Below are 9,656 nucleotides of genomic sequence, written 5' to 3'. Positions count from 1 at the left end.
AGCAAATGTCCAAGTTCAGAGCAAGCTCTAAATTCAAGACCGTTTCTAGGCACAATTATGAAGATAAAGCAGGTCTTATCTCAAAACAAGTTGTCTCATCTCTTCTTGCTGTCTGACATCTATAGCCAGTCTTGTAGATGTTGGTAAGAAAAGTAGGGAATTTCTCTACTCTGCCTTGTTTTTGATATAATTGTTAGATTTATGTGTGTGTGTGTGTGTGTGTACACACACATACATAAAAGAGTTTAAGGTATGTAGTAAGGGGTTTACATGTATTATCTAATTTTTCCTGTCACCTTTATATACCATTATATATCCCATTTTACAAAAAGGAGTGATAACAGCTTAAAGAAATAAAAGCTTGCCCAAGAGAACCACAGGGGTGGCTAAATGGGGATTCATTCTCAAGTTTGATGGTAAATTCTAGTATTACCTCTGATAACAACCAAATAACCTGTTCGAGAAGATAAGCATTAAACCACAATGGTCAGATGTTTTTTAATCTAGTGATTTGGTAAGAACATGTTAATTTCAGTCATTTATGAGAAGGTAGGTAGACAGGCATACTATTTTGAAATAACCTTAAATTTACAGAAAATTTTTGAAGATGTTACAGAGAGTTTCTATATACCCCACAGCCAATTTCCACCATTAACATACTTTTGTCAAAATTAAGAAATCAACATTGGTATTTTACTGTTACTTATAGTTCAGGTTTTATTTGAATTTCACCTTCTTTTCCATTACTCTGCTCCAGAAACCAACCCAGGCACCACATTGCACTTAGTTGTCATATTTCTTCAGTCCCCAGTGGTCTGACATTTTGCCTTTGCTTTTGATAACTTTGACAATCTTGAGGAATAGTGGCCAGATATCCTGTAGAATGTCCCCCCATTCTGAGTTTGTGTTTTCTCTTGTGCTTAGACCAGGGTTGTGGGTTTTGGGAAAGAATACCACAAAGAAAAAGTGCGCTTCTTATCACATCATTCTGGGATACATAATATCCATATGACCTCCTGGGGATGTTAACCTTCCTCACTTGATTAAAGTAGGAATTGCCCTAATTCACCATTGTAATTTCTTTCCCCTTAACCTCCTCCATTCTTTGGTAACAAATTTCTAAGTATAGTCCATCTTCAGATGAGATGTGGGGGTTGGGGGAGGGATTAAACTCTGCCTTCTGATGGGGAGGGCTACTTACTCAGATTCTTCTGTAAGAAATATTTGTCTCCTAATTTATATCTGCATGGACACATGCATATTTAGTTTACACCTTAGGTCAGAGTCCAGTGCTGTTATTTTATTGCTCAAGTTGTTCCAGCTTTGGCTATTGGGAGTTCTTTAGGTTGGCTCCTATGTCTTTGACATGCCTTCATTCTCCGATAGAACAGAAAGTAGATGATGGAGAGAGGGAGGGGAGCACTGTTAGAGAGGTTCATCAAGTAATTGAGGGAATAGGATCTGGAACTGTGGAGGTGGTGGTGGATTCAGCCTTCAGTAGGAGCCCTGACAGTTAATAGTACCAGGAGAGATGGATCCAAGTAGTATTAGAGCCAAGTATGTAGTCACTGAGAGTGACCAGTAAACGTGTTACACTTTTTTTCCCAGCCATATTAGAGTGCATGGGTACTTTCACGGTGTACAAGGTGTTGTAGCATTATACACAGATATAAAAGATAAACAGATAATAACTAGTAGTTTCTATATTTAGCACACACAAAAAGTATTAACATTAAGAAAATTGCAATAACCAGGTAAATTCCTAAATACTTTATTGAATGACTAAAGTATATCTAAGATTATGAGGAAAGCTATGTAGCATTACTCAAGGAAATAAAAAAGATCTGGATTTGAAGCTAAAAATGTATGACAATCCCTTTCCCATAACTTCAATCTAGTGAGGGAACACTGTTACAAAGTATCTCATGGTAGAAATAAAGTCTGATAAAATGGGAAGAATCCGTCTTGTTTGAATGAAAAGGCAAAACTTAAGAAAATTGACTTGAGTAGTCAGTCTTAAAGGACAAATTTATAGGTGAATAAGGTAGCTAATTTTTGAGGCTTCAAGGTTTCGTCATGTCTTAGAGGACCAAAAATAACGGTGTAGGAAACCTTGGAAAAATAAGGACCTTCATAATACTGCCTAAATTAAACTACCACATTGAACACTGAAAACAGTGATGAGTGAAAGACCTTAGTGGTATACTCAGAACAAAAAGACTTTTTTACCTACCCCTGAAAGGTCTGTAGCCTGTTATTAATGGGGTCATTACAAAGGCGGACTGAGTACCACTAACCTGAATGTAACATGAAGTAAAGTTTGCGGTAATGAGTGGGATCCAATTATAGAATTGACAATGATATTTGATTTCTACTTTTCCCCACAGTTGGAGTGCCTGATTTGAATTTTTACTTCATGGTAGCTATATGATCCCGGGCATATTTTTTACACCTGGCACATAAGTATACAGCAAATAATGCCTGTTATTTTTACCCCCCATTCATGTCTTCAGATATTTCATATATACTAATAATTCAGAAGTTTTGTTTCCTATTTACTCCTTTCTACAGCACCAAATCCTTGTCTGCTTACTGTGTCTCCCTTTAAACAAAGTCAGTTTCACCATATCTAAATTCGCCGCAAACTGTCCATCAAAACCAGTATTATATTTCACATCAATAAATAGCTTTATCACTTGGGAATCCTTAGATTTCTCTTTTGCTTCCCCACTCCAAACCCAATCTGATTTACCTAGAATTGATAGTTCCACCTTTTAACCCTCAAACCCACACGGCTGCATTCCTCCTGCCACTACTTTGGTTTATAGGCTAAGCTACTGCAGTTGCTTCCCAAATGGTCATCTGGTCTCTAGTCCTGTCTGGCGTATAAAAGGTTTTCCATAGTATTTGCTAAATTAGTTTCATCAAGCAGTGATCCTTTCATCACTCTGACACCAGAATTGTCTTGTTAAAAAGCAATTCTATTCGTGTCACTTATTTCAGAATCTTCCCATAGCTTTCAGGATTAAAGTAAAATTTCATATCATAAAAAGGTCATTTTTTTTTTTTAAGTTGTAACACCTCACCGCCTCAAATCTAGTATGCCTGGGTTCACAGCCTATATGTACTACCCACTACTTGTGATGCGACTCTCAGTGTATAAGTTTCTTGTGCCTGGAATGTACTGCACACACCCCACTATCATCCTTTTCACACTTGGCCTTCATGATTCAAGTCAGAATACTAGGGTACATCTTGGGTTCCTCTGAATTGCCGTAGGAATTAGGTGAATTTCTTGGCAGGCCTTTTTTTTAACCCAGTATTCCTACCCCTTAGAACAGCCTGTTGTAGCAAACAACAAGTGTTTGACAAGGGATTCAGTTAATATCTATGTTTCTTAAGAGGCTTTGATGAGTTGTGTTTTTTTTCCCAGTGCTAATAAAAGAATGAATGCTTATTCTTTACTGAAAAACATTTTTTGATTGCTGGAATTTTTATTTTGATGTTATATCTTTACAAGCATGAAAACCAGTTATCAACGTAAGTCTCGAGAAGAAACATTTATCCTTTTAAAGTTTAATAAGGCCATTTCTTTACAAGCTGGAAAAGGTTTACAATTATCAGTCTAGCCATGCATCAGTGTAGTATGGGATCTAGAAACTGCATGTAATGACATTGTTCATTGTCTTCAGTGTTCTTTTTAAAGGATGCAAGCTATGTTTATTGCAAACAGCTAAAATAGAATTGGAAACAAAGGTCAGCCTCACAGGCATACATTTTGAAATCTTGCTTAGATTCTTTTTATATCACCGAGAACAGAAGCACTAAAAATTATTACTCTGGAAGTAATACTTTTTTTGGTCAACTATTTCTAACATGCTTCTGCAAAAATACTAACAAAAGCAGCTTCGCTATGGATTGATAAATTGAGTTCCTTTAGAGTATATGACCCTGGAACTAAATGTAGTGTTGAGCATTGTTTGCAAAATAAGCAATGAATTAAAAAATAGTTTGTATCACTAACCTGATGTAGGACCAGATTAAGTAGAGTTCAAAATGGTTCAAATGTATATTAAAATTCTGTGTAATAAAAAATAGAGTTTTAAGGCTTTAAAAGCTTTTAGTAGAAGAAAATAGCATACAATATATTATTGCTTAATTACACCAGTGAAATACATTTTATTGTCAAAAATGATTTGGACATTTACTTGGACTTAGATACATAACACTAGCTGTTAGGAAAATGCATAATTTGAGTTATTTGCTCAGGAGTGAAATGAAAACTTGAAAATTGAAAATATAGAATGGAAGTGTTTGGGATAAAACAAGTTGGATGAATTGCTGTCTTTAATAATCTTAGTGTCGTCTCTAATCTACCTGTTGATGTCAAACCTTCTGAATGCTGCCTTTTCAATGATTAAATGCATCACATCAGAATTCTGAACAGGGAAAATAAATCATCGCATTCTTGTAATTTGAAAAATGTGGCTATTAGAGCTTAAGAATTCTAATTTGATGTAGTGACCATGATCAGAGAATAGGACATATTTGCACCTTTGTAAATGGTATAATTGGAATAACAAGATTGCATTGCCCTATATCATACTTAAAACTGTCATTGTTATTAATGCATTAGAAACACCAAAAAGGGAAGGTCAAAAAGTGTAGTTCTTTCTCTACCAGAAACTAAGACCACGTTAATAGGCTGCATACCCAGTGCTGCAAAACCTGCTGTACTAAAACCCTAGGATGGGAAAGTGCTGAGAGAGGATTGGGCCATTTCACTTGTAATAGTGATAGTTTCATCTTTTCCCCTAAATTAACGATGGAAATGGGTTTAAATCCAGGTTTCTCATAAAGCATTCCATATGCTCATAAAGCATTCTAAGACAAGTACCTGATATGAGAAATATAACATGTTTGACGTGAGTTTGTAAACCTATTGGAAAGTAGCAAACCTATGTGTTTCCTGTACATTTGAAAGACTTGTCATGTGTCAGAAAAATACCAATTTAAAATTAAATGTAGAAAAGTCTTGTTGAAGGATTCCAGAGACTGATATATTTAACAAATTGAACTTTTTTACCTACCCCTGAAAGACTTTCAGGCTCACCATTGTTTTCCATGTTCATTAGTCCATGCTATTTTGATTGCTGGGGCTTTTTAAATATCGCTATTGTAAAATTCTTAATTTTTTTGTCATTGAGTACGTACAGGCTTCTGAAGGGTAATTCAACAGTATCAATATTTAGAACGTACTAAAGAATTATGTTTATTCAATTACATGTTGATTGAGTTTCTACTGCATGCTAGGCAGTGAACTAGTTAATGATTAGATGGTGAGATAGTAAGGTATTCTCGTGAATCATAAATTGAAGCAAAGAAAACAATTACAAATTTTGGTTAGTACTATGAAGGAAAAGTAGGGGTGGTTGTATATTATATTAGATAGGGTGATGAATAGAAGATATAAAGGTCAGGCAAATTATCCTTGGCAATATAATTCTTAAAATATCTGTGCCAGAGTTGCAAAGTATTTGAAGATAATAGTGAAACTGATGTATGGTTCAATGAGGAAATAAATGGCATAAGGTGGTACAGATAGAGGCCGGGTCGTGCCAGGCTTATAGGCGATAGAAAGGAAATTGAATTGTATTCTAAGAATAGTTAGAAAATGTGGAAAGGTTTGAAGTGGTCTAGTTTTTAATATAAACAAATTTAGCTGCTGCTTGAAGAATAGGAAGTCATAACATGTTTCCCTGAAAATAAGACCTAGCCGGACAATCAGCTCTAATGCATCTTTTGGAGCAAAAATTAGTATAAGACCCAGTCTTACTTGACTATAATGTAAGACTGGGTCTTACATAATATACTATAAGACCGGGTCTTATATAACGTAAGACCCGGTCTTATATAATGTAAGACCGGGTCTTATATTAATTTTTGCTCCAAAAGACACATTAGAGCTGATTGTCCGGCTGGGTCTTATTTTCGGGGAAACGGTACTTAGCAAGAGAATAGCACGAGAAGGCTTGCTTAAGCAGATTAAAGTTACATTTGTATAATCAAAACTATAGTATTTAATAAGTCAAGGAAGCATTTTAATTTCTACAGCCACCACTAAAAGAATAATCGAAGATACAACAAACAATAGATGAGAAAAATGGGATAATGAAAATTTCATTATTACAAATGAGGTTTTTTTAAAGATAAATTTTAAAAAGGTGAAATACATCAGGCCAGTTAAACTATCAGTAATTAAATAAAAATGGATTACGCACTCCAATCAAAGATTAGTAGACAATTAAAATTTCTAAACTCCATTATGTCTTATAAGATACATATCCAGAATAAGACCACAGGTTGGAAAAAGGTATTATGCCAATATTACATAATGTGGCAATATTAATATAAAATGCAATAGACTAATCCAGTTAAGTACTAAAGAGATGTAGGAACAGTTTATAATGATAAAAGGGCCAATTTAACATTAAGGTAATCATAAATTTGTGAATACCTAGTAACTTCCAAAATGTAAATAGAACTGGAAGGACAAATAGACCCCTGTAGTTTAGAAATCATAGGGCTAAATACTCGAAAATACAAAATAGAGTTAAGCATATAGGATACCTGACCAACACAACTAATTTTACTTAACTGATGATTAAAACACTGCCCAACAACTGCACATGGAACACACACAGACTGGATTCGTACAATTCTCAAAGGATTCACATCACAATATATTCTATGACGCGATGCAATTAAACTAGGAATCAATGACAAAACTAGAAAGTAAAGGTTTGGAATTAAACATCTCCATAGGTCAGAAAGATGACAATGCAAATTTAAAATATTCTAAATATCTGGGGGATTCAACTAAAGCAATTCTAAGGGGAATGTGTACCTTCGAAATATATTAGGAAAAAAAACCCAATTATCTAAATTTCCATTTCAAGAATAGAAAACATTAAACATCAAGTAGAGAAATAAGGAGAATTTTTGCTTCAGGCCACCTGTACAGCATTTTTCAGTATATTGCACACGTGGCCATGGAGGATGCCTCAAAGGGAAAGCAAGCAAGGCGAACCCTGTTGGTTGCTGCCACCTTACTCCCTTGAGAGTTTCTGCAATGCACCTCAGGAGATGCCTGAGTGGAGACTTGCATTCTCCCTGAGGGGGAGGGGACACGGTAGTGTCGAAAGAAAAGTCCAAGCCTAAACAAAGTTTGAGTTTATTTGAGCCAAGGCCGAAGGCGGGATCCAGAAGCAAAATTTCAAAGGACTGAGAAAATGCTTTGAGGAATAGCAGTTTTGCAGATTATTTTATACTTAAAAATCAAAGGGATAGATACAAGGAAGGTTACATGAAATCTTTTGCTGGTAGATTAGGGAGGTGGGAGAAAAGCAAAGCAGGGAATTCTCTAGAATTGGATAAAAAGAAAAGTGGAGAGCTGCTTATACATTGGTGGGCACAGGGTAGTTAACAATTGCAACAAATAGAGATGGTATGTAAGCAACAAGAAAATGAGTTTTCTTAGAGCGTTGTCCTCTGTTGCCAGTGGGTCTGTTGTTGAGGGGTCTAGAAAAGAAAGTCACTGACTTTAAAAGTATGTTACCCTAGAGCAGGGGTGTCCAAACTTTTTTCAACGTTATTTTAACAAGGGCCATATGCGGTAAAATACACAAACAGCCGGGCCACTCACTCGAGGTGAAGTACGTATTGCTTCACCTGGTTTATTTAAGTAAACTAAATATATTTTTGGAATTTGCTGCGGGCCAATTAAAAATGGATTGTGGGCTGCAGTTGGCCCACGGACTGCAGTTTGGACACCCCTGCCCTAGATACACAAGAAGAGGTCTGGCTTAAGGTGAAGGTTAGCCTTTTACTAAAGCTATAGGCCTGGGATGTGATTACCCACCATTACCTACCCATTTAAGAGTTAATGTGCAGACCATCCTGTGTGGTTAATTTTGGTCATTACACTTGTCAATGTATCCTAGCCCTTGAGCTTGTCATGTCTATTAACATAGCCTGGGGATCTCCAATGGGTCCTCCCAAGTCTTCAGGTGAGTCCTGAGTAGTACACACCTTGAAGTAAACGACCACAAATCCAAGAGCTCTTAAGAATCCCAAGCATAGAAACAAAATTACAGCAAAACTGTTCATAATCAAACTGCTTATTGCCTGTGATGGGGAAAAGCAGCCAGAGAAAAAGATGTTCATACAGGGACAGTGGTAAGAATGACAGTCAACCTATTGTCAGAAGCAGTGCAAATGAGAAGATGGTGCAGTATCTTTAAAAGGACTGCAAGAAACAGCCTATTAGTTTACATTCTATATACTCTTTAAAGAATATTGGTGAAATACAAACTTTCAGCTCAAAATCTGAACCAACAGGTCTCTACCTAGTGTTTTCCCGAAAATAAGACCTAGCCAGACCTAATGCATATTTTAATATAAGATGGTAAAATTAATATAATACCGAGACATTAATTTTTGCTCCAAAAGATGCATTAGAGCTGATGGTGTGGCTAGGTCTTATTTTTGGGGAAACACTAATACAAAAAATATTAAAAGATGTTCTTTTGGCAGAAAAAAATCAATACCACATAAAAATCTGGATGTACTAACCATGTGGGTAAATATAGTTTTTACCTACTATTTAAACATCTTTAAAGGTGATTGTTTAAAGCAAATACAGATTGTGAGACTTCATATATACAAGTAAAATATACAGTAACAGCACACAGGTTAAGGGGAGAAATAGAAGTGTACTATTGTAAGGTTATACACAAGATGTACATAACCTATCTTGAAGGCAGTCTGATAATCCCAAAGCAACCACTGAACTTAAACTAAGATCATAAAGAAGGAAGAAAATGGAATCATAAATAATCCAAGAAGGCAGGGAAAGGGAAAAAATGAAACAAATGGGCAAATAGAAAACAGAGTTGTAGGTTTAAACTATAAACCATAGCAATGATTACATTAAATGTAAATGATCAAAAGCTCCCAATTATAAAGTGTCACATTGGATAAATGAACCAAGACCTATATGCTGCTATAAGAAAGCCACTGTAAATATAAAGACAAAAGTATGGGAAAGGACATACCATGATAATGCTAATCAAAAAAATAGAATGGTTATATTAATTTCAGAAAAGTAGATTTGAGAGCAAAGAACACAGGGTAAAAGTCATTTCATACTGATAAGAGTCAATTATGAAAGCATAACAATCTTAAATGTTCACACGTGTTAAGCTTCAAAACATGAAGCAAAAATAGAACTGCATGGCAAAACCAGAAATCCACAATTACAGATTTCTATACATCTCAATATAATGTGAAAAATCAGTAAAGATATAAGAGGATACTACCAACAAACTTGACTTAATTGATGTAGAACACTACCGAGTAACAGAATACACATTCTTTTCAAGTACACATGGAAGTTTTATGGAAGACTAATCAGGGCACAAATACATACTGTGTGATTCCATTTATACGAAGTTCAAGAACAGATATTTAGCTATAATGATAGAAGTCAAAATAGTGATTACCTCATGGGGCAAGGTGCTGGTTATTGATTGGATTAAGTCACAAGAAACAGGTTACTAGAATTGTATACAAGTGTATCAATCTGGATGATTACA

This window comes from Rhinolophus sinicus, chromosome 14 (assembly GCF_057876585.1).
Source record: "Rhinolophus sinicus isolate RSI-liver-muscle chromosome 14, RSI-T2T, whole genome shotgun sequence".
NCBI classification, from domain to species: domain Eukaryota; kingdom Metazoa; phylum Chordata; class Mammalia; order Chiroptera; family Rhinolophidae; genus Rhinolophus; species Rhinolophus sinicus.
The sequence above is the reverse complement of the archived record's forward strand: the minus strand, read 5'-3'. Positions refer to the sequence as shown.